This window comes from Myodes glareolus, chromosome 9 (genome assembly GCF_982192425.1).
Source record: "Myodes glareolus chromosome 9, mMyoGla1.1, whole genome shotgun sequence".
NCBI classification, from domain to species: domain Eukaryota; kingdom Metazoa; phylum Chordata; class Mammalia; order Rodentia; family Cricetidae; genus Myodes; species Myodes glareolus.
Window position 1 is genome coordinate 12,183,037 of NC_142034.1, and position 26,217 is coordinate 12,209,253.

The following is a 26,217-nucleotide window of genomic DNA, read 5'->3' on the forward strand; positions in this document are numbered from 1 at the left end:
CTCAGACAACCCCCCACAGACATGTCCATAAGCTAACCTGATCTAGCCTGATCTAGACAATTCCTTATTGACAATCTTCCCAAGGAATTCTACTTTGTGTCCAGCTGGCAACCGGCACCAACCAATCAGAACATCTAACTTGAGGCAACGCAGTATTTCTTTGGGCCAGGCTGCACCTGCCACTTGGAATGTCCTGGAATATCTTTACTTGTTTCCTCTTCAACACACACACACACACACACACACACACAGAGAGAGAGAGAGAGAGAGAGAGAGAGAGAGAGAGAGAGAGAGAGAGAGGACATTTTAACCCTGTATCACCTGTATCATCTTCCCACAAAGTAGTTCCTCATCTTTTATCCCCTCTGCCCTCTCTCCCTCTCCAAGACTACAAAATTATCCACGTAAATTGGCTGCTGTGCACAAGCAGGGAACTGTCAGTGCCATGAATACAAGGCCCAAAGCAAGCAACTTGCAGATATCACCTCTGCAAAGCTCTCAGTTTCATAAGGAGCTGCTCTCCCCATGGGCAGATGAGAAACTGGACTTTAGAACGGACAGGTAAATAAACTACAATGTTCCAATAAACTAACGTGGACCCAGGTGTGTCTGGGGCCGGGCCCACATTCTCCTCACTGGACTATGTGAAGGGTGCTCCGTACACAGAATAGATCTACACAACCTTCTCCGTTTCTTTCCACTCACTTTCTACTTCAGCAGCCAGCGGAGCTTTCCGATCAAGCATAAGCATTGACCGCCTTCCAAATGAAAGCAACTGGAGAGACGCCCTCATCTCTGGCTACAGCCAGTACCTCTTCTGTCTCTAGATTTCCATGCTAAAAGTTCCCGGACCCCTGAAAGCAACTGCAGGGCTGCTAACAGGCAAATCTTGGCTGTTGAGGCAGGCAGGGCCACCTGTGATCAGGGAATGATGACGGACAGGACCTGATGTCCTGTTAGTCTTCCGGACACGCAGACCTAGGATCCATTTCAAAAGGCTCTGATAGCGATGGGAACAAATGTCCCCAACTGTGACCGCAGCACTGGCTTTCCTTCCTTCACCATTTCAAACCCCTTGTCCCTCCTACTTCTTGGGACAACAGTGACATGTAAGCCTCTTACACACAAATCTCTTTTGAGCTCTGTCTCTGGAGGGAGGAGATCACAGAAAAGTGATCCGAAGCAAGAGTGAACTGAGCAGCAAGCTGGGCTTGGTGCAATCTGTCCTGTCGCTCAAGCCCTGTGAATCAGCAGATTCAATAGTGATGAGGATGAAAAAGTTCTAACTCACCTGTGGGTGGCAGCCAGCTTCCTTCCCTCAGTCGCCCAAAGCTCCCACAAGGAATCCTCCATGTTGGGTTCCGGGATAAAGGCAGAGCATGGATACAGCGCTATGGGCTCCATCTTCTCAAGGACCTAGCTACCGTCACTGCTGCATATCCAATCAAACAACAGCAAATTCACAGACTCTTCTAACAAGGAAATGGTTCAGCCCGTTGGAGGCAGGTCGATCACAGAAGACCTCTCCATCCAGGAGAGGAGACAGCAATTCATATCACTAGAATTGACACCTACTTCAAATACAAGTGTGCTATCTCTGCCCACAGGACCTCTCTAAGCACCATTATCTGAGAACATAAGGATGCCTAATCTGCTTCACGGTACTTTAGAGCATTACTTCAGACCCGGAAACTGACATTTCAAAGGACGGACAACAATGAGTCTACGGCTCCTACTAGGAACTAGGAATAAGACAACAAACTGAAACCATCATAACCTAAAAAGCACCTGTAACACACCCAAGCTACCAAGCATTATAGCTTCCAAGCACACTAAACTGTTAAGAGAGTACTAGTCGGGGCTGCTCAGTATCATGAGAAAGCCGTAGTGAGGCTGGGAGCACCGGCATAAGGCTCATCGCTAAAGGGCTTGTCACACAAGCATCAGGACCTGAGTTCAACTCCCAGCATCAACAGAAAGAAAACCAGGCGTATTGATGTGTGCCTATTGCCCAGCACTGGGAAGAAAGAGATAGGAGGACCCCAGGCAGTCTAGCTGAAGCAACAAGCTCAAAGTTTAGTGAAAGAGTCTAACTCAAATAATAGGGTGGGAAGCAATTGAGGAAGACAGTTGATATTAACCTCTACCCACATATGGACCCAGACACACAGGTGCACATACACGTGCATACACACACACACATGCACACACACACGTGCACACACACACACACACACACAGAGAGAGAGAGAGAGAGAGAGAGAACATCATGTAGCAAAATGATTCAAAGCACTATTTCTAGGGAATGCCTGTGATTTTTTTCACACCGTCATTAACTGACTCAAGAAATCACTAGTCAAGCCACTGTAGTCAAGGATTACCTGCAATCTTACACATGCCTCGTCGTTCAAAAGCACCCAGCTGAATCAGAGAAAGGAATCCTGGAGTCAAGGCTCAGTCGGAGAACTGGCTCAGGAAAACAGTCTCCTAACCCAGCGCCACGTTGATCCGTGCCCTGACGCTGATATTTTGGCATGGCGGCTGACTTCCGTGAAGAGAGGAAAGATGTCACGATCTAGATCATTGCTATTAGGGTGTCCTTTCATGAATCCGGGTTCAGAAACACATGTCTGTATATATTTACTGTCACAGTTCACCATCATTGTCTACGTGGTTAAATTTGGAGCCATCTGAGAGATACACCTGTGGGTGTGTCTTTCACGCCATCTCCAGAGAGATTTAAATGAGACTCAGCTTGGAAGTGGGTAGCACCATCCCGTAGGCTAAGTTCCCGGACTGAATAAAAAGAGGAGCTGGAGGAAGCGAAGCGTCAGTATTCCTTCTCTCTCTGCTTCCTAATCCACTCAGATGTAAGGACGCTTCTACTCCATTGGCCACGAGGTTCTGAGCCATCCCTGTCACCTGTCATCACCTGTCACAAAGGCTATCCCACCGGAGATGGGAGCCAAAATGACACCTGCCTTCCTCGGGAAGCCTTTGTCACACACATCACAGTACTGAGTAAAGTAAATGATACACAAACGCACACATTTATAAATACACCGTGGCTACCAGTAACACAAACATACAGACAACCATGCACATTTTAGAATCCACGAGTTCCCATAAATACAATCCCAATTCATCTCACAAGGTGTTTGTAGGTTTGTGGGTTTTTTTTATTATTATTATTTCTGTTTTACCTTCTCTCAAGATTGACGTGTATGTGATGCTACGTGCGAGAGGATTGCCTGCATACTCCCATCTTAACCAAACTGTGAAAAAAGGACATGGGTCCATCGTGATTAATTAACGCCCCACCCCCTCAGCACCAGCACTTCGTCAGGGGTTGAGATCAGAAACAGTGGGATTTCTAACGGGGAGTAGGGAAGGGAGTCTGCTGAGCTTCCCCAACAGACAACTTAGTTTCCCACTAGCTACTGAATTAACCTACAATCCAGAGTGAGGAGCGACATGAAACGCCTGAACTTAGATGTGCAAACTTTCCTACATCCTCCACCCACAGCGCTGTCTCAGAGCACTCCGTGCCTCCAGGGAAGTTTGGAACCCACCCTCGTGTCAATTCAACCCATCTTCAGTTTATAAGGCACAAGAGATTTCCAGGAATTCCGGCCCTAATTCAGAAAATACAAGTGTTCTCCCAATCTCATTTATTGCACTTTTGCCCCTAAGACCTTGGCCCGAACACAAATATTTGTCTCAGTTGGAGTCCTCCTTGTGCTGGCTCCTAGACACCAACTTTTCAGACTTCTAGGGCAATTAGGGGGGCACTAAATTCTGAATTAGACATGCTGTCCTTTCAGCCCTCCGTCTTCTAAAGAAAGGAGGTACTGAGTAAGAGTCCCCGAAGGAATAAAGGAAACAGACACACAAACTGCCACGAAGAGGAAATCAATCTGTGGCTTAGAAGCCAAAGAGCAAACATCAAGGCAGCCTGTCACTTCAGTGTGCTCTTGAGATCCCAGCCCAATTGGTCCAAACCCAGCGTTCAGAGCCCAAGGAGTTTTACCACCATCTGGAACAGCTGTGGCAATAGAAAGAGACTGACCTGCCCAAGGCTTTAATCTACGAGGGCTCCTTCAACAGTTCTGTTTATCTATCTGAAAGGTTTAACACAAAGGCATCGTCAGCAGCTATCATGCAAGGGCCATCACGGGGGCTGGCATGGTTTAAAACATGTGCCCTCGGGTGTGGCCGACAGCTGTGCCAGACAGACAACCGCTGTGCAGACAGACATGAAGTCGTGACTCCAGATCTCACTTGGCACCTCGGTCAAAGGGTAATGCCACGGTCAACCAAAAGAGCTTACTTTTGAGAACAGACAAAACACTGTTGATGCCAGGGCAGAGCGCGGTGGGACAGCATTTGCCTAAGCCGTGGATTCAACCCTGAGCACCACTAAAAGAAAGGTGGAGGGCAGAAAGAATTCAATCAGGACAAGACCTGAGAAACAGGACAGCCCCTGTCAACCAGACACTCAGCACCCCGCCTAGTACAGATTTTATAATACTGCATTCTGCTCTGTTCTCTTTTTTTGTGCGTGCAGTGATTTGTGTGCGCATGACATTATTGAAGACCACAGAGAACATGAAAAATAGTTAAAAATGAAACGGCATACTGTTCCCGACCATAAAGAACTGTAACACACCATACCATTGATTTCTCGCCCCTCACTTAGTTCCAACATCACTTTGGCTTGTCATGCAGCAATAGCCATTCTGCCTGCCAAATTCACAGGTCTGCTCGGAGTTGAGGCATTCGGAGCACTTATTTACACGCTTTGGTTTTCAAAGCAGATTCAGACCCATCAATTCCAGACTTGACAATTAAACTACATTCAGAAAGTCTTCCTGACACCACAGAATGCAGAACTGAGGGACCACCCTCCCCATAAACCACTGGAACATCTGTCGGAGATAGAAAAATAGATACGATTGAGGAGGGGAGGAAACACCTTCTGAATATCTCAAGTTGGGGCTGGCAGGATGGCTCAGTGGATAGAGGTGCTTGCTTTCAAGCCTGGCAACCCCAGACCCAAGTAATAGAAGGAGAGAACCAACTCCCACAATTGTCCTCTGAATGTTACACATACTGCCACACACACACACATACTCACACATATAAAGAGAACGTAACTCATTAATTAATTAATATCTTGAGCCACGGCCACACTCTGTATTTCAAATCATCTCCAATTCCTTCCTGATCAATACGTACTTATCAATATTCTCTGTCGTTCTCAAGTCCTCTTAGATAACGGACATTTCACATCTAAGATTCCAGATTTCTTGCACTCATTAACCGAAGAGAAAAAAAGAAAAGTTATTATATCACTGAGGCTTAAAAAATAAAATGTTGCCTTTAAAAAAAATAAATGTAGATTTCCTAAGTTTAAAAAGCCAAACAGATACTGTGGATTTAATAACACACACCTATAATCCCAGTGGTTGGGATGCTGAAGCAGGAAGACCTTGCGTGGTGATATCAGCCTGAATGAGACAGAATGTTCGAGCTCATCCTGGGTTCCACAGCAAGGCACTGTCTTAAAACCAAAAACAACAACAAAAGAGCACACAACTTTTCAAGGAAAAATAAACATTTAAAATCTAGAAAATCAGGCTGGGGGACAACTTAGTGGCAGAACACGACTTGCCCAGCAAGTACAAGGCCCTAAGTTCAAACCCCAGTATAACAATAATAATAACAATAAATTTAAGAAAATCGAGAAAAACAGAAAGAGAAAAATTGAAATTACCCAGATTTCACAACCCAGATAAAACTGCTGTGACAATTTTGGCTCAGTACAATTTTTTGGCACAGCCCAGATTTTTACACAAAAGTTTATAAACATGTATGCTTACACAGATAAAGAATATTCTAGAATTACAGCCATATACAATTGTCCGTATGATGTCCTTAACCCTCAGCATTTTATTGTCGATACTTTCTATAGGCATTCATTGTCCTTCTATAAGAGTTGAATAGTTGCAAAGTATTCCAAGACACTACAAAAACCATTTGTAAGGAAGCATATTTATTTGTGCTTGTTAAGTAACCAATTACATAGTAGGCATGCATTAGTAATGTGTGAAATATGTCTGGCACCTTAGAAAAAACAAGTTGAAGAATGAAATGCTAAGTCACTCAGCTTTACACGAGCTGAAGTCAACTCATTCCAATAGTGCCCTGCTCTGAACGGATTAAGACATCAAACCTGGGATGCAGCAGGCAGTTCCTCTCTAAAGTGAGTCAGAGAATAGAGGACTCCTCTAAGTGGGAAGACCTGCTAGTCTCCAGAGATGCAGATAGGTCATGGTCATTTCGAAAACACTTGCAACCAGACATCTAACATGTATCTCTGTGTCCCACTGCTTTCAGAGGGCTCAGCCTCCTGTGAAGCCCTGGGGATTCAAAAACGACTAAACCACACGCAAGGTCTTTCGGGGCTCTTGGTGTGATTCAGATTCAGCACTGGCATTCTGAATGTTTCAGTCCATTGACAACTGGGTGTTGGTCATGAACAAGACAAAGGTGTGAAAGTCAGCCAAGGGAGTAAAACAGTTCACATCCACTAAACAGATTTTTTTCTTTTCTTATCCTATATGTAAATTTACTAATATATGATCAATCAATTTATCTGCCTCCTGTGTTGTTGTGATATTTTAAAAACCCTATTAGGCTCTTGCTGTGTGCATGCACCGGGCTAGATAGTATGGATACCAAAATGAAAGAGGCATGGCCTCTGTTGTCAGCACACACATTTTACTGTGGAGTATTGATATATGCCAAGCAATCATATTGGGAGAAAATCGTAAATAAAGAGCTCAGAGAGAAGTCAAGAACAAGCCAGGTGAGGGAGTTTCACGGCTGACTCCAAGAAAAGCATGTAAGGAAGCCAGGGAATGAGGTGGTTAATCTTAATTGTCAACGTGATGAGATTTAGAATTGCTATGGAAGCAGCCCTCTGGCCATGACTGTGAGGGAGGTCCCAAATTGTGCTAAGTTAAGTGGGGAGACTTAGGCTAGATGTGGTCAGCATTATTCTATGGGCTGCAGTCCTGCACTGCATAAAAAGGACGAATAGGGGCTGGAGAGATGGATCATCTGTGAAGAACTTGCACTCGTCTTTCAAGGGACTGGAGATGGGTTCCCAGCACCTACTCAGGTAGCTCAAAACTACCTGTAACTTCAGCTCCAGGAGAGTCCATGGCCCCTTCTGGCCTCCTCGGGAACCTTCACATACTCACACACACATACAAGTCATGGGTTTTTTTTTTTTTGGTTTTGAATAAATCCTTTTCTAAAAGAGCAGAAGGCAGAACATGAGCCTTCCTCTTCCTCCACTTTCCTAACTACAGACGCACTGTGACCGGCTGCCTCCCCTCTGCTGCCTTGACTTCACCAGCTCGGTGGACTGTACTCTTCCCAGATATTTTGTCATTGCAAGGAGAAAATTAACTCAACAGCTGGTAGGGGAGGAAAGGCAGGGGGAGAGAGGTTAGAAGAGATGTTCTAATTCAGGACTGCCACAAGCACAAACTCAAAAGAAAGCAGGATGTCTGCACAGTACACATGACACGACATGTAAAATCCAGGCAGAGCATACCAAGCAACGGAAACAAGCAAGCAGACAGACCCATCAACCACAGGGGAGTGTGCATCAAGAGACCGGAGGGACAGTTTTACTTCAGACGAAGTCCTTACTTCATACTTCACTGCAGACATGAAAAGGCATGCAGTTAGACCTCACATGTCCCTCACCACAAATCATAACGTCTTTATTCTCTACACAAAGGTAGATAAGTTCTTCTGGCCAAAAGCCAGTCCCTCCGCAAGGCTCCAGATTCATCCATCCCTGTCCTAGGAAGGATGCTGGGATAAGGCTGAAGTATCTATCCTCCCCGGAAGAAGATTTGAGTACCTTGAACTCTCCCTCATACCACCAAGTTGTTCCTCTTGCCTGGTGTACCTCTACGAGCAAGCAACTATCCTCTTGTCTGCTACAGCAACTTTCAATAGCCAGGAATAAGGGCATACAACTGTCATACCACCCACAGGGAAGCTGAAGCAGAAGGATCCCAAGTTCAAGGCCAGTTTGTGCTCCACAGCAAGTTCCAATTTCAAAAACAATCGAAACAAACAAAAAGCTTCATTTATCCTATCCACACACACACACACACACACACACACATAAACCCTGCAAACAGGCATCAAACTCGTCAAATCAGTAAGAAAGAGAGGCTTCTTTCCCCACAGAACCTGCAACAGAAAACAGTGGGACAACTTTATTATAGCCCTAGGGAGATCTACTAAAGTCTACAGAGCCCCAAAACAGTAAGTGGATATTATCTGAACCTGTAAAGTTATAGAGATTTAATAACAGGGTAATAGCAAAGGAGACAAAACAAAAACAAAAAAGCAAACACAGAAGAAAACCAAGATGAATGCGTTGCCACATGCAGCAAGGCTTTTAAAACAGTATATCTGCTAGCGCCTGGTTTGGCCCCCAGCTCACTGACTGCTTCTTCTCAGGCTCTGGGGGTGAATCCTTTTATTCTTCACACTAAAGTTACTTAGTCTTCCTTTTCTTCTTACTTCATTACAGACTGCCATGGCTATAAATTCCTACCGTAGAGGGCAGCTCCAGATTAAATCTACAACCTGGACCATGCTTTGATCACACAGCTTAAAGTGCAGCAATTCCTCTCAGCGATTTCAGGCAATTTTACACATTCAAATGCAACTTTTATTTACAAATGTGTGTGTGTGTGTGTGTGTGTGTGTGTGTGTGTGTGTGTGTATTTTTAGGCATTCTGTGCACATGTATATGCAGGTGGGCTTGCCCATGTGTGTGCATTTGGAGACCAGAAGTTAACAACAGGTAGTGTCTTCCTCTATTGCTTTCCATCTTGAGCATCTAACCATTCTGGCTAAACAGACTTGACAGCAAGTCCCTCGGATCTGCATGCCCCTGCCTGTCATGTCCCAAAAGTCACAAACACAAACCACCACACCTCGCTTTCGGCTGAACCCTAGGAATCTAACTCAGGAACTCAGAATTACATAGCAAGCACTTCATTGGCTGAGTCGTTTCCCCAGCCTCTTGACACTTTTCTTCCTATCAAACCCTCTACACACTCACTCAAACCAGCCATCCTTACTCTGTTCTGTTGTTTTTATGTCTAATCCCACAGGCAGGTGATCCCACTGATTTATCTCTAAGATATTCTAAACCTGCCCACTCTTCTCCAGCTCTCCTGCTAACGCTCTATTCAACATCACCACCACCACCACCACCACCACCATCTCTTTCCTGACTTCCACACCATCCTTTTAAGTGGTCTCTGCACCTTCTCTTTCACATCTTCTGCCCTGCATGTCACAATGCAAGAGTAATAATCAAGTGGGAACTGTATAAAACCATATTTGTGTTGGTTTCCCACTGAGGTTCAAGTGGAATACCCTTCTCAGGCTATGAAGACCTTTATGATATTACTCTCTCCTGCTTCTCTGATTTCACTCAAGGCTCTCTTAATTGCTCCACTTCAGCTCCCTTAATCCAACAAGTTGACATGTCTCTAGGACTTTCAGCCAATGACCCAAACCACTCACTCCTTCCCTTCTGTCCTTCCTAATGCCTCCTCACCCTTTCGACTTCAGCTTAAATGTCATAATCAGCAAGAATCTCATCCATCAACACTGCTCATAGTGCATCTGCTCTTTGATTCTCCGTGCCAGAGCCTTGTTTGTTCCCTTTGGTACATGACAGTTTATAAGCATGTTAGCTACTTGTTCGTATACAGGCTTTGGTGTTCATCAGCCCTGGAAAATAAGTTCTGCGGAAGCATGAACAGGGATCTGTCAACTGCTTCGGTCTCAGTTCTGAAAGAAAGTGATTGACACGGAGATAGATGCCCAATACTGCAGCTGGCAGTAAAATGGATCAAAACGGAGGACAAGATTGGACATCGGAAAAGAGATGGAGAGATTCGGACAGAAATTGAAATGAGACAAAGAGCTGGAACTTTAATCAGTTACAGCAGAGATAAGGAGGGGAACATCAAGTGATCCAGAAAAAGGTCTTTCTAAGAAACACCTGAAAACAAAGTCCCAAAGAATCAAATCTGAGGATGATGATTAGTCTGAGGTGGGATGAAGCTGAGGTTCCAACCAGGCAGAGGAGCACAGCAGGCAGCCCACTAGCCTGACTCTAGACTTCAGGGAAAGGGTCTGGCACAAACAAAACTTTCAATAATAATTACGCTAGGAAGGCACAGATGTTGATATTTTTACAATATAGAGCTTCCAGAATACTCAGAATACTCAGAATACTCAGTGCCCGATCAAAACACCTGCATCCAAACCCATTGTCCGGTAGTCAGTGCAGCAGCGTGCCCCTCCTCTGCAGGGCAGATCAATACACAAAGGGAGGAAGCACACCACAATGGCCCAGCAAGCTCCATGGCAGCCACAGTCCTCCTACTTCTCCCTTCCGGGTTATCTCAAGTCTTCCTGGATTCAGATGGCCCCCTTCCTAACAAACATCAGTCCATAGCTCCACATGGCTGGGCTCCTCACAAGGCTGACTGATCTCAGATGCGGTACCCATTCAAGATCTCTCCCTGAAACGTGTCAAAACACAGGCTAGCACTGTCTTCCTCAGAACATGTGCCGAAGATAAAAAATTCTTATGGTTTTAGAGATCTTCTCTTATCCTTATAGAGAGACCTCTGCTTTTCTTGCCTGGGATGCAGGTAGGAAGAAATAACTCACTGAGCAACATTTAACTCCAAGTAAAGTAGTAAGCCAGAAAGGCAGGATGGACCCACAGTCTGAGTCATTATCTCCTTCTATTATAATCCATGAGCATATCACCATGCATGTTCCTGCTGTGTTCATATGATCCCACAGCAGAATCTGCCTTAACAATAGGATGGTATAAAGCTCTAAATATTTTCACATAGATAACATATTTATTTTTATTTTATGTGCATTGGTGTTTTGCCATGGGTGTCAGATCCGCTGGAACTGGAGTCACAGACAGTTAGAAGCTGTCATGTGGGTGCTGGGAATTGAACTCAGGTCCTTTGGAAGAGCGGTCAGTGCTCTTAACTGCTGAGCCATCTCTCCAGCCCCTGACACATACTTCAGTAGATTTCCAGCCTAGTTTGTTTTCTATTGCTGTGTTAAAGCCATAATCAAAGGCAACTTGGGAAGGAACAGGTTTACATTATCTTACAGTTTATACAGTCCATCCCCAAGGGAAGTCAGGGCAGGAACCTGGAGGCAGAGACTGAAGCAGAAACCAAGGAAGGGCACTGCTTACTGGCTTGTTCCTCAGGCTCACTTCATCTTCCCAGGAACCCCAGCCCAGGGCTAGCACTGATCACAAGTGGGCCAATCTGATGGAGGCATTTTCTCATTTGAAGTCCCCTCTTGATCCTAGTTCGTGTCAAGTTGACCAAAAACAAAAACAAAAAACAAAAGAAAAACCCACTAACCAGAACATTACATTTCCTGTAATGTTCAGCTCAGGCATTTAGTAGGGCAGGGGGCTAGGGGGCATTTACACATGATGAAAGTTCACTTTGTGGGCTAGGATGCTAGCTCAGCGGGCAGAGCCATTGCTATTCAATTATGACCTGAGTTCAGTTCAGTTACCCACCATCCACGTGAAAAGCCAGGAGCCTCGGTGTACATCTGTAACCTCAGCATCAAGGGAGTGGAGGCAGGAGGATAACTAGTCAGCCAGTCTAGCGAAATCAATGAACTCCAGGTTTAGTGAGAGACTCTGGTTCAAAAAACAAGGTGGAGATCAACTCAAGAAGATCCATGATATCAACCTCTAACCTATACCACACACACACACACACACACACACACACACACACACACACACACACAGGCTTTCTGTTTGAGGTGATTACTCCAATTAGCTAGGCTGAGATGCTTACAAAGACAGAATGGAGCAGCCTCTCTGTGTGAACATGATTCTGTCAATCTCACAAAACCACTCCAAATGGCTAAGCACCGGAACACCCATCACTCACTCATCCGGGGATTCAACCACTCAATAAATATCATAAGAGCTATTGTGCTCCAGACTCTATAGAAGTGTGAAAAACAAAACAACTTCTCTCTTGAAGCAGGGACATAATCTTGCAAAAACCATAAAACACAAAAAAATATAAAAATATAGTAAAGATGGACAATGATTAAGGGCTTACGATAAGAAAGCTCTATACCAAATACACAGGCAATAAATAAGTCATTTGAGCTTTGTAAAACGTATATAAACAACTACCACCAGACAGTCCACGGAGAAGGAAATTGAGACCTCAAGAACAAGCCAGGCGGCGGTGGCACACGCCATTAATCCAGCACTTGAGAGGCAGAGGTAGGTGGATCTCTGTGAGTTCGAGGTCAGTCTGATCAACAGCAGCCAAGGCTACACTGAGAAACTCTGTCTCAGAAACGAAGAGCTCAGGAAAATCCCCAAGAGGAAGATGTTCTAGAAACAGGGGAAGATGTTCCAGAAACAGCCCAACTCTGGTCTCTCTATTTTACTACTAAGTAGAGTGGTCACGTGCTTAATCACCAAAATAAACACATTTTTGTAGAGAATAGACAGTACAAAAAAATTGTAATGGTTTCACAGCATTTAAATATTTAACAGTCAACAAAATAGTTTGTTATATGCAGTTCAAATGTTTTCAAAGTTATTCTAAAAATGAAATTCTAAACAGATGCATTAAGATATACCTTGCATAGAGGACTGGAGAGATGGCTCAGTGGTAAAGAGCATTTGCTGCTTTTCCAGAGGACCTGGGTTCAATTCCCAGCACCCACATGGCAGCTCACAGCTGTTTGTTAACTCCAGTTCCAGAGGACCTTTACATTAATGCACATAAAATAAAGATAAATAATTTTTTTAAAAGGATATACCTTGCATAGAATATACACATCTCTGTGTACTTAAAAATAAAAATGTAGAAAAACTTCTTGTAGATTATCAGAAAATTACAAAATAACACAAGCTGAATAATTTTTCTTGGCACCCGTTCACATCCTTTAAGTCACTGTAAGCTTCTAAACACGGAGAATCACAGAGCTCAGCTTGGAACTCGGCCCAAACAGCTGGTGCAACCGGCAGTCAGCAGGGGTGGTGGTGTCAAATACTTCTCCCCTCGCTACCCAAGATGTGAATGGCTCAGTCAACCTCGACCACACAGATTTAATCAGCCAGCAGGCACCACATACACCATCCGTGAAAACCTAAGAAAAGTCGGGCGAGTGCTTGCCTGCTTCTTTTTGGATGTATTCACACACTGAGAAGAGAGTCTGTTGATTGTGTTTTACATCTTACAAACTTACACACTGAGAGACCACACTGGACGCTAGGAGCCAAGTGCAGCGTCCCTAAGATCCTGCCGCTGTTAGTGTAACCTCGGTTCGGATCTCCAGCCTCCACATAATAAGGCAGGTGTGATCGTGAGCAGGCATGTAACCCCAGCACTGTGTGGGGAGGAGACGGGAGGATTGCTGGAGCTTTGTGGCCATCAGCCTCATTCTCTGCTCAATAGAGACACTGTCACAAGGTACCAAGTGAGGAAATGGTAGAGCAGGACACCAAACAGTCTTCTCTGTCTCACACGCGCGCGCGCACACACACACACACACACACACACACACACACACACACAGGGGGGGGGTGCGGCATTTTAAGAATCTAGGGTAAATCTTTCACCTGTCAGAATAGCTAAAGTCAAAAACACCAACGATAGCCTATGCTGGAGAGGATGTGGAGAGAGGGGAACTCTCATCCATTGTTGGTGGGAATGCAAACTTGTGCAGCCACTGTGGAAATCAGTGCGGCGGTTTCTCAGGAAACTGGGAGTCAACCTCCCTCAGGACCCAGCAATTCCACTCTTGGGAATATACCCTAGAGATTCCCTAACATACTACAAAAGCATTTGTTCAACTATGTTCATAACAGCACTATTTGTAATAGCCAGAACCTGGAAACAGTCTAGGTGCCCCTCAATAGAAGATTGGTTAAAAAAGGTGTGAAACATATACACATTAGAGTTTTACTCAGCGGTAAAAAACAATGACATCTTGAATTTTGCATGCAAATGGATGGAAATAGAAAACGCTTTACTGAGTGAGGTAAGCCAGACCCAAAAAGAGGAACACGGTATGTATTCACTCATAAGTGGATTCTAACCATAATTAAAGGTCTTTGAGCCTATTATTCGTGATCCTAGAGAAGCTAAATAAGAAGATGAACCTGATGAAGATTATTTAGCTATCTGCCAGGAGGTAGGAAATAGTCAAGAGTCCCAGGTAACCTCGGGTGCATGGGGGGGGGAGGGTTGTTGGAAGGGGTGAGGGTTAGAGAGAAGGGAGTAGGGGAGGAATGGGGAAAGCTCGGTTGACCGGGATGGGGGGGATGGAGGAAGGATGAATATGGGATCAGGGAAGAATATATTTCAACTAAGGGAGTCATTTTAGGGTTTACAGGAGACTTGATTATATATGGGATCCCAGGTCCAAGGAGAGATCCCCAGATTGTTCTCTGGACAGAGGAGAGGGTGCCTGAACCGGCCTTGGCCCATAACCATACTGATGAATATTTTGCTTATCACCATAGATCCTTCATCTGGCAATGGATGGCGATACAGACAGAGACCCACATTGGAGCACCGGACTGAGCCCCCCAAGGTCCAAATGAGGAGCAGAAGGACGAAGAAAATGAAAAAGGAAATAAGGACTGCGAGGGATGCGATCACCCACTGATACAAGGGGACTGATCTAATGAGAGTTTACCAAGGCCAGTTGGACTGCGACTGAACGAGGACGTGATCCAACCAGATTCTCTGAATGTGGCCGGATTCTCTGAATGTGGCTGGCCCGAAGTCTTTCTGAAAAGCCATTGACAATGACACTGGGACTTGTTTCCTCTGCATATACTGGATTTTGGGGATCCAGTCTGTTTGGATACTCACCTTCCTGGACCTGGAGGGAGGGGGGAGGAACTTGAACTTCCCACAGGACAGGAAACCCTGACTGCCCTAAGGGACGAAGAGGGAGGAGGAGAGGGAGTGGGGGGAGTGGGAGGGTGTTGGGAAGAGGGGCGTAAATGGAAACTTTTATAATTTATTAAAATTACTTTCAAAATAAAAAGAATCTAGGGTAAATGCTAACCCAGATGGAATGTAGAACATGGACACGGGAGTGTTCCAACACGGTCCTCGGCACATCGGGACGCATGGTCATCAAATGACTGAATTATACTTGCTTGTCAACAACTGTAACAGGAAGCAGACGTCCAAAGAACCTACCACAAGGAAACTTCAAACACGTGTAGGAGGCATCGCCCCTGGCTCGGTTAATAAGGAAAACGTTTCTGTTGTTCAGCCATTCATTACGAGAAATTTCAAGCACACAGACGAACAATGTAATGAACCCTTGTGCACCTAAGATTCCCACTAAATCACTATCCACCCTTAGCCGCTCTTGCTTCATGCATGACACCCCCCACTTGGACTAGAGTTCTTTGAAGCAAATCCCAGACGTCGTATGATTTCATCCGCACATGTTCCAACACGCATTCCTGACTGGTAAGAAAGCTACATATGTGCTCTCAAACCCATGACTTCCTAGGGGAAGGAATGCAGGAAGCAGGAGGGCCTGGAGGTGGAAAGGTAGGAAGGGAGGACTCGGGAAAGCCTGTGTGAAGCCTGGGAAAAAAGACCCAGGCAGAAGCACAAACATGGAAAATAAAAATTTAAAAAAAAAATGCCCATGAGCCAGACAGGAACTGAGACTGAAGTCTAAACTTCCTAGGCTCACTGTCTGTGGTTCACCTGAAGAAGCCACCTTGGCAATGACCCTCCAGAAAAGAGCCACAGCTCAACACAAATCGCCGCACCGCCGAAGAGCACACTGTGCTCTCCCACCACTCGACAGAGGAACTGTATGTGCCGGAATCCACGGAGACTGGCCAAGCCTCTCTTCTCTGCCAGAACACCCTGGCCACGCAGATCAGCTGACCAGAGTCCTACCCCGGGGTAAGAGGAGATGCTAAGTCAATCGGCTCCCTGCTGACTCAGGCAGAAACTCTCTCAGCCTCCTTCGCCAGTGTCCATCTGGCTGCATGCGAGAGAGTCGGCAGCATGCCTGGGGTCAGGAAGAGAGTAGCAAGGCTTGCGCTGAGGACTCAGCTTCATGTTTGCATGTTAGAATCCCCAGTGTGTGTGATTCATCCCAAACGTGAACTGAAACCCTCCCTCCCTCATTTCACCTTTCCTTTCAGATTTCTACACATAAATTCTGTCTAAAATTGAAAGTGTAGGCCCCAAGAAAGAAGAAAGTGTGACTGATAACGCAGAAGAGAAAGTCATGGGAATGGTGTTTACTCTCTCTCTCGTCCTTCCCCGTCCGGGGGTTAATGTATGATTGATGGTTGAAATGGGACCCTGTATCCTGTCAAGCATACAGGAGTCATCAAAATTTTCTCTAACAGAATCAGACTTGAGTCAAGGAAGCAGAGGCCTTAGATGACCCCAGCGGATAAGAAATGGTTTGGGGATGCTAAGTCACAGCTCTGTGGGGGGAGCCTTGGAGATCACCCCAGAGGGAAGTAGAGCCCCTTTGGCTTCTCAGCAGAAGGCTTTCTCCAGCCAGCTCTCCCCAGAACAAAAACAACCCTGTCAGAAACCATAAACATTCAAGAAAACATGCAGGCAGACAAAGCTAGGCCATTCAGTGGTCCCAGCATGGTCTCCTCCACCCCTCTGGATCACTGACCCAACAACTGAGAGAATCTGTTGTAAAAATTGGCAGGAAGAAATCTCTGCAGAAGGAGGAGAAGATGAAGACAAGTTCACGCCCCAAACATCATTCTTTCCGTTTCATCTGGAAAGCCTGTGAGGGCCAGCATAGCAGGTAAGACATTTAAAAACCAGCATACACAAAGCAGGCACAATAGTGCATGCCTTTAATCCCAGCACTCAAGAGGCAGAGGCAAGGGGGTCTCTATGAGTTCCAAGCCAGCCTGGCCAACCTAGCTAGTTTTAGGCCAGCCAGGGCTGCAGAGAAAGGAATGTGACCTCCAGGAAAAGAAAATCAAAGGAACTATCTTATCATTTTAAGAGCTGTCTCTTAAAATGGCAGAATGGGAGGATATCTGTCCTAAGCTATTCTAAGAAGCAAAGGAACAAGGGACTGCCTTCCATGTCACTTCAAAAAGGGACTTTCCAGGCTAGGCATGCAGCTCATGAACCCTGGGTTAGAACCCCAGAACTGCCAGGCATAATACCCCATAGCTGTAAACCCAGCACTAGAGAGACAGGTAGGGGTATTAGAAATTCAAACTCATCCTTGCCTAGCTTGGAGCATGCAAGCTTGGAACACTTAAGACCTTTCTTAATCAATCCACCAGCCAACCAATTAGCCAATAGGGCTTTCTCCACAACTACTAGTCCAAAAGGGTGGGGGAGTGTTTTAAGTCCATCAACTCTTCCGCCTACTTCTCTAAGTGGCTCTTCCTTCGCTCCTCTGCAGAGGTTGACCTGGCCTCTACCCTGAGCCTGCTCTCTCCTTCTGCCGCTCGTCCCATCCTAGTCCAGAAGTGTCTGGCTTCAAGGGCTTCCTCTCTGGAAGCCAAGTCTCTGGAGTCTGACCTAAGTTTTTGCCCTGGTGATGGCTCACCTTCCAGGACTACACTTCGCTAGTCTACTGTCATCTTCGCTGTCACACAGGTATCGTTGTTACCTTCTATCCACACCAGGGAACCCCTTTGCCTGCCCTCATCTCTCAGTGCTCCCCAACTGTGTCAGTCTATCTTGCTTCTCTTAGCTCTCATCCTGCCCTGTGGTACCTCTGCCTTCAAGTCTGCACTATGAGGATGCCTTCCAACATCTGCTCAAAGAGTGCCCCTTCGCTTATTCGACCCCTGCTCATTCTCCATGTGACAGTTCCATGGTATAGGACAGGTTTACCATAGATGAGAGAGAAAGAGAGAGACCGAGAGAGAGAGACAGAGACAGAGACAGAGAGACAGAGAGAGAACGGCCAGAGGCATCTGGAAGAGTCCAGAGCAGAGAGAGGAAGAAGTAGACTTTATGAACATGACCAGCAGACTGAATATGGCTGGGCTATGTGCAAGAAAAGAAAGACTACAAACAGCAGAAGCAGGAACCTAGAGAATATCTGGGTGATGAGAAGGATGAGTAGCTGAAGGGAAGTCCATGAGCTGGAGAGAGTTTAAGGTAAGGGAGGAGGTGAGAAGGGCTAGGATGCATGGTCTTTGAAATGTGCACCAGGTACTTGTGATACACAGGGAGTCCGCATGAGCTTTGATAGGCTGCTGGGCAGCGCGGGGCCCCTTTTGACAGAGGTAGGGGAAATGACTCTCTTTGGTAGACTAAATCCTACTTCACAAGTCCCCCAAGAATGCCGGCTTTTATCTGACTGCTAGGAATCCTCTTACAGTTCATGCCAAGCTCATTTCTGGATATCCAGGCTGCCTTTTGAGGTTTGGGGAACTGGAAATTTCCACCTCTCACCTCATCTTCACCACTTCCTTCTCTCCACGGCTGAGCCCTGACTTTTCCTCTACGTCTAGCAATCTGTTACACGGTTTTGAAGATATGACTGCCCTGTACTAAGCTGGAAGCACCGTGGAGGTTAAGGGACTATAGTAGTTTGAAAGAAAATGGCCCCCAAAGAGAGTGGCACTATCAGGAAGTGTGGTCTTGTTGTGGTCAGGAAGTGTCACTGTGGGGGCGGGCTTTGAGGTCCCTTTGGCTCCCACTTCCCTCAGTGTGACTATCAGTCGACTTCCTGTTGCCTCTGACTCTCAGCTCCAGCACCAGCACCATGTCTGCCCGCACACTGCCATGCTCCCCGCCATGATGATAGTGGACTGAACCTCTGAAACTGTAAGCGAGCCAGCCCCAACTAAACAGTTTCCTTTATAAAAGCTGCTGAGGTCATGGTGTCTCTTCACAGCAATAGAAACTTAACTAAAACAGGGGCACAGTTTGTTTTATTGTACAGTCACCAGAGCCTAATAAAAATGAAGTGTGTTTGCTGAATATAAAAAGGAGAAAGAAAAACAGAAAGGGAAAAGAAAGGGGAGGTAGTAAGGGGAGAGGGAAAGGGGAAAGGAAAGGAAGAGAGGGTGGGAGGTGAAGAGATTTCTCAGAAATGCCCTAAATTCTCCTTTTTTCTGTTTTTTTTTTCGATCTAAATATTTTCCCTTCCTCAAATTTTAAGGATCTACTTTACAGACTCTTTTTTAAATTTTATTTTAGTTTATGTGTGTGGCTGCTTGACCTGTAAATGAATCTGTGCACCTCATACATATGGTGCCCACAGAGCCCCAAAAGGGTAACTCCCTGAGACTGGAGTTACAGGTGGTTGTGAGCCACCATGCGAGTGCTGGGAGTCAAACCCAGGTCCTCTGGCAAAGCAGCCAGGGCTCTTGACTGCCGAGCCACCTCTCCAGCCCTCTCTTTACGGGTCCTTAAGTGGATGATAATTACTTATTTAGTGACCCTGGACAAAGGTACTGTGATGGTTGGCCCTGTCAGCTTGGCCAAACCTACATTTACCAGCAGACACATAAGTAAGAGATTGTCTTAAATGAACTGATATTGGAAGACTCGCCTTAATTGTGGGCGGCACCACTCCCTCTTCAGGGGATCCTGAACTATAGGGAATGAAGAAAGTAGCAGAACACTGGCATGCATGCATTTGTGGCTGCTCACTGCCCCTGGCTGTGGATGAGACTTAATCACTTGCTTTAAGTTCTTATTGCCTTGACTTTCTGCCATGATGGACGGTGAACTGTGAGCCAAATAAACCCTTTCTTCCTTAAGATGCTTTGCCAGGGCCCTTTATGACAGGAGCAGGAAAAGACCCTAAGCTAGGTGCATCTTATAAAACAAAGGAAGATGCTGGTCTGAACCAACTATAGAATATGAAACATCCTCAGAAAAATCACAAATTCACCTGAAAGGAATCCTGCAAGTACAAGAATTGGGAGTTAAAATGACTGGCCTGATAAGAAACAGGAAGATGAAATGGTAGCAAATAAAAATTTGTAGAACATGTTCTTAATGTAAAAATGCTGCCTGGAGGTTGGCAAACAAAAGCAGAGTGAAGTCCAACTTCTCCCTGGCGTGGACACGGGCATTCATGCTCAGTGTTGCACACCAGCAAAGAAGCTCAGAACCAACACATAATTTTTTAGAATAAGTGTGCCAGCCTCTACAAGGTTTCACTTACAGTATTTCAAAATGTCAAAGAACTTAACAATAAGGAAGGTTCTGGTGAATTCTGAAAGAAGAGGGCTTCTTCTTATTTATTTGTTTCCAGGCTTATTTACATTACCCTATAGGGATAAGTGTGTGTGTGTACGCTTGTACACCCACGCATAGGTATCTTTGAAGACCAGAAGAGGGTATCAGATCCCCTGGAGCTGGAGTTACAGGCAGTTGTGAGTCACTACCCTCAGCGATAGGAACTAGGCTCAGGCTCTCTGAAGGAGCAGCAAGTGCTATTAACTACTGAGTTATCCATCTCTCCAGCCCTGCAAGAAGCATTTTAGAGAAGTGCAGAGAAGCCAGGCTCCAGATACTAAGACATAATTGAACAAAAAAAAAATCCCGAACAGCAAAGACACATTTTAAACTGGACACAAAGGCAAGAAAGACCCATACAAACAGACCTTTCTAACAATGGACACAAATGTGAATGTCTTTTCCTGTTTCCCCCAAACCTAGAGATGCTGCATTTTCTAAAAAGCAACTGGCAAAGGGAACTGCAATAAGCAGAAATGAAAGCCAGGTGAGAATTAGAGGCCAGCAGGAGGGCAAGGTGCTGCCAACCACAGAGCAGAGCCAGCCAAGGCGAAAGGGCACCTTCCACCTCAGCACAGTCAACACCAGTTTCGAGCTTGGGCTTCTTCATGTTAAAGCTTTAAAGGAAACACAGACAACTCAAGAGCTAAGATCTGCCCTGGAACACAGCTCTTAAAACCCCAAAGTAAGGCCAGACATGGTGGCACAGGCCTTTGGTCCCAGCACTTGGGAGACAGAGGCAGGCAGATCTTTATGTGTTCAAGACCAGCCTGGTATACATGATGAGCTCCAGGCCAGCCAGGGTTACATAGTGAGACCCTATCCCAAGATAGATAGATAGATAGATAGATAGATGGATGGATGGATGGATGGATGGATGGATGGATAGACAGACAGACGGACGGACGGACATACAGACAGACACGGTAAACCTCAGGGTAGTATTGGTCTCCAGAAGGATTTGTTCTAAATGCAGAAGCTTGTTCTACTCTCTCTATCTAATCATCTCTATCTATCTATCTATCTATCTATCTATCTATCTATCTATCTATCTATCTATCATCTCTCTCTCCCCAGTGGGACGTTGGTTTAGCAGGTCTATGGTGTTCATTGTAAATGTAAATTTTGTCTGTATATTTTTATTACATTTGTTCATACTTGTATGTGCATATGTGGACAAGTGCATGCAAGGCTCACATGTAAAGATCAGAAGATAACATACGAGGCCAGTTGCCTCCTTACACCTTCTGAACCACAAAGATTGAACTCAGGTCATCAGACTGGGCAAGAAGCACTTTCACCAGTGAGTCATCTCACTGGCCTTAAATGTGTTTGTTTGTTTGCTTGTTTGCTTTTAAAGGTAGAGAGACTGAAGACATGGCTCCTTGGTTAAGAATCGCTCTTAAAGAGGACCCTAGTTCAGTTCCAAGCATGCACGTGGTGGCTCACAAGTTCCTGTAACTGTAGTTACAAGAAATCCGAAGCACTCTTCTGGCCTGTGTGGGCATCTGCATACATGTATGTATTTTCATACGTAGACACAAACACATACACACATTAAATAATTAAAAGTCAAATCTTAGAAAAGAAATACCAACCATCTCCATGTCAGACTTATTATAGTGGGTAATTTTGATTCAACTTGACTGGATTAGGAATTGCCCAGGTCAGAGCTGGGACAGCCCTGGGGCACTTGTCTAGTACCTTAAATTCTAGGCTAAATTAAATCACCAGTACTTTGTGGGGGAGGGGACAATCAAGCAAAGGAAGGGAGGAAGAAGAGGGAGTGAGGGAGGGAGGGAGGGAGGGAGGAAGGGAAGGGAAGGAGGGGAAGGAAAGAGGGAAGGGAATGGGAGGGGAGGGTTGAGGAGGTGGGAGGGAAGAAGAGAGAAGAGGAAAGGAGAGGAAAAGAGAAGAGAAGAGAGGGGAGGGGAAGGGAGGGGAGGGGAGGGGAGGGGAGGGGAGGGGAGGGGAGGGGAGAGGAGAGGAGAGGAGAGGAGAGGAGAGGAGAGGAGAGGAGAGGAGAGGAGAGGAGAGGAGAGGAAGAAAGGAATGATCTATAGAATAAGTGAGGTATACCCCTGTGTATATCAGCAGGAAAGTTACTAGAAAGAATTAACCAAGAGGAAAGAGACACCAGAAGGTGAACAGTACCATTCCACAGACTATGGATCTGAAACAGAATGAAAAGTGGAAAGGAAAAGGCAGCTAAGTGGCCAGCACTCATCTCTGCTCCATGCCTGGGGATGCAGTGTGACCAACTGTATACGCTTCTGCTGAGTCTTCTCTACCACAGTGGGTCTCCCTCAGCCTCCTGAACATTCTGGTCAGGTATTTTGCCACAGCTACTGCAGAAGTAACTAACATAGTCCTGAGCAAGAAACGGGGTTTTGGCCAGACTTTGCATTCAGCAAGTCCTAGGTGACTATCTGAGGCAGCTCGGTGTGCCAGAACCCCCGGGTAAGGCACCAATTGTCTGACTTCACGAGGTTATATATTAACTTACATTAATATTTATACAGATGTGGACATTTCTCTCTGAAAGCAAAATAAAAAATAAGAAATAAAAAAATACCCCCAATAATCATAGCCTTGTTAGCCCTGATTGGTTTTAGCCAGTTTTGAATTTAACTGTTTTTCCCTCCACAGCTAATTTCATACTTTATTCAATGTATCAGTTACTTTTTTCCTTGCCGTGTCAAAATTCCTGACCAGAAAAGGTTTACAGAAGCCACAGCAGAATGCTCCCTGTTGCCCTCCAGCTTGCTCTTCATGGCTTATCCAGCTACGTTGTTTTTCTTACAGGATTTCTCCGTGTAACAGCCCTGGCTGTCCTAAACCCCGTTCTGTAGACCAGGCTGATCTCAAACTCACAGAGATCCATCTGCGTCTGCCTCCCAAGTGCTGGGATTAAAGGCGTGCACCGCTCGCTACCTTTCTTGAAGGACCCAGGACCATCTGCCCGTGAGTAGCATCACCCACAGTGGGATGGGCGACAAGAAAATGCCCCACAGGCTTGCCCACCAACCCATCTGATAGAGGCAATTCCTCAATCTAGATTCCTTCTGCCCAAGTGCCTCGACTTTGTGTCAAGTTCACCAACACATGTGAAACAAATATCAAACATGACCCATGCAGTCTAAAGCATCTATAAGGTGGTCTTTTGCAGGAGAAACTATTCATCCCTATACCAAGCACAATGACTCCCCACTGCAAACAAAGGGTTGAACACCCAGAACAAGAGAGAACGCTTTTGGGTTGCAGGTCTAAAACATGAGGAAGGGTTTGTTGGGTACTCCTGGGAAAGACACTCCTTCCTGGTTTAAAGAAATAATACCAAGAACCAGAAGAAGAGAAGAATCTCACTTTCCCTTCTGCTTTGTGTTGTGACCATGAGATGTCATGATACATAGGGTTACAGTATATCCTGTGGTCAGAGACAAAAGCCAGGGAAATTGGGAAACCGAGGGATACTACCATACAGAGCCAGGACATAGCTGAACAACTGAACTAGCCAACTCCAGAATTGTGATGGTCTGGTTATTTTCACGGAAAAAGTACTAAAAAATGATCAGTGTGACCACTTCTGTCAATAGGCTGTTGTATGCACCAGCCAGAATCCCAAGGGATGGAGGAGAAGAGAGAATTCAGCATTTGAGAGTATCTGCTGTTCTTTCCCATTTCCAGAACCAACATGGCAGCTCACAAACATCTGTAACTCCAACACTAGGGAATCTGATGCCTGCTTCTGGCCTCCAAGGGCACTGCATGCACACAGTGCATATACACACACAGACAAACACACATACACACAAAATAAAATAAAACTTTAATCTTTAACTAAGAAAACAAAGACTCTAAAGTCTACCCATTGGCCCTTACCAAAGAACCTTCACAACTCTAGCATAAGGGAAGCCGAGGAGACAAGATGGTTTAGTTCCGATTGGTACGATCCTCACAGCATTGTACCCACCCAGGCCCACTCCACATACACCCACTAACACCCGTGACTAAACCTTGGCTAAAAATAAAACACCAGGTGTTTGAAGGGGGGCCTGGTAAACACCTGAGTGATCTGGAGCCTTAAGGTTGAGACCCCACACTTCTGTTTGTTTTTCTGCAGAGCCCTGTGTTGCTCAGTCTGACCTTAAACTCACGGTTCAACTAAGATGACCTTGAACTTCTAAGCCTCCTACCTCTGTACCCTGACTGCTAGCCCTCCAGACAAGTAGCACTGCACCAGTTTAGGGGCTTTTCGTTCGGGGGATTTTGTCGACGGTGGTTATGTTTTCAATATAGTCTAGAGATGAGCAAGCTTTATCCCATCTGCGCCATCTCCAGCCCTCGCAAATAACATGAAAAGGGTACTGTTTCCAGAAGTGCTCCAGCGAGGGTGCCTGCAAAAATATCCTACTCAGAAAATGCAATACTTCTCTCCATGCATTCAAATTAATTACAAGTTGTTTTATAAATGAATTAAAATTTATTTTTATAACTGTTCCCTGGAATCTACTTCTGGCCCTGAATAGAGAAACTCCCAGAGCGTGTTAGCTCCACGCTTACGAAAGCTCAGGAGACCAGCACGCAGCCATGACAGTATAAGAAGGCCCCTCTCTCTGCACAGGAACATCTGTCCCAATCATTTCCTCTGGTCCAGTTGGCTTCTGTGAGTAATAAATTAATCACCGGAACCTGGATGCTTTCGGCAGCCTCAAAGGCTGTCATACACAGGCTTGGTGATGGAAAAAAGAGTTTCTGGCTCGAAACACAGAAATACCAGCCCAGCCATGTCACAAAAGCTTTCTGGTATTTCTTTTATTGCCTCTACTGGATGAGAGAGAGAGAAAGAGAGAGAGAGAGAAAGAGAGAGAGAGAGAGAGAGAGAGAGAGAGAGAGAAAAGAGAGTTTCAATTTTGTCTCTAGGAAATCAGAACTCCTGAACACAGCCCTTAAAACTATAAGGATCCCATTTTCATTTTTAGAATTGTGGGGCCCTAACCATTGCCTATCCAGTGATAAAGATGTCTTTCTGTCTTTTTTAAATCCCAGGATGTGACTGTCAACCTTGGTTGCACAGAAAGCCCCTCCCCATCCTCAGCAGGGAGCTTTAAAAGTAATGGTGTTAAGTCCCCAGAGCTCTGATTAATAGCTGCACAGGGGTCTGGGGATTCTGAGGTCTAAAATTTCCCCCAGGGGATTCTAAGGCACAGTCAGGGTTGAGAACTGACCCAAGGTCAAAGGCAAATAGAAGAGAGTGTGACTAAGAGCTACACCCCAGAGAAAAATAATTGTATTTATAGAAAGAGATAAGAGAGAGGATTGGGAAAGGTTCTCTCTACTGCCCAACAGTACCAAAACTAATAGGAAATCAATTACATCAATCAATAAGCAATTCAAATGTCTAACAGTATACATAGAAATGCACATACAGAGGCTGGAGTGGTGGCTCAGTGGTTAAGTGCACTGGCTGCTCTCGCAAAGGATCCAGGTTCAATTCCTAGCACCTACAGGATAGCTCACAACCACCTGTAACTCCAGTTCCAGGAGATCCAGCACCCTCTTCTGGCCTCTGTGAGCACCAGGAATGCACGTGGTACTTATACATACATGAAGGTCAAATGCTTACATGAATTAAACAAATAAATAAATCATTTTTTCAAACGTACATATTGTTTTAGGGTCACTGTCAGTGTGATGGAACCATGACCAAAGCTACTTGAGAAGGAAAGGGTTGTTTTGGTTTCTGCTTCCACATCACTAAAGGAACTCGGGACGGGAACTCAAACAGAAACCGTTGAGGCAGGAGCTGATGCAGAGGCCGCAG

General features: G+C 45.5%; 1 protein-coding gene across 4 annotated transcripts in view; it reads right to left on the reverse strand.

Moving 5' to 3' along the window:
- Positions 1–26,217, reverse strand: part of Map2k6 (mitogen-activated protein kinase kinase 6) — a 141,950-nt gene that overhangs the window by 65,033 nt on the left and 50,700 nt on the right. The window contains exon 1 of one of the 4 annotated variants that reach the window (XR_015738727.1): positions 12,784–12,802. The exons of the other annotated variants lie outside the window; for them this stretch is intronic. The gene's annotated coding sequence lies outside the window, so the exon portion shown is untranslated. Of the gene's footprint in view, positions 1–12,783; positions 12,803–26,217 lie in introns of those variants that run through there. 4 annotated transcript variants of the gene reach the window in all.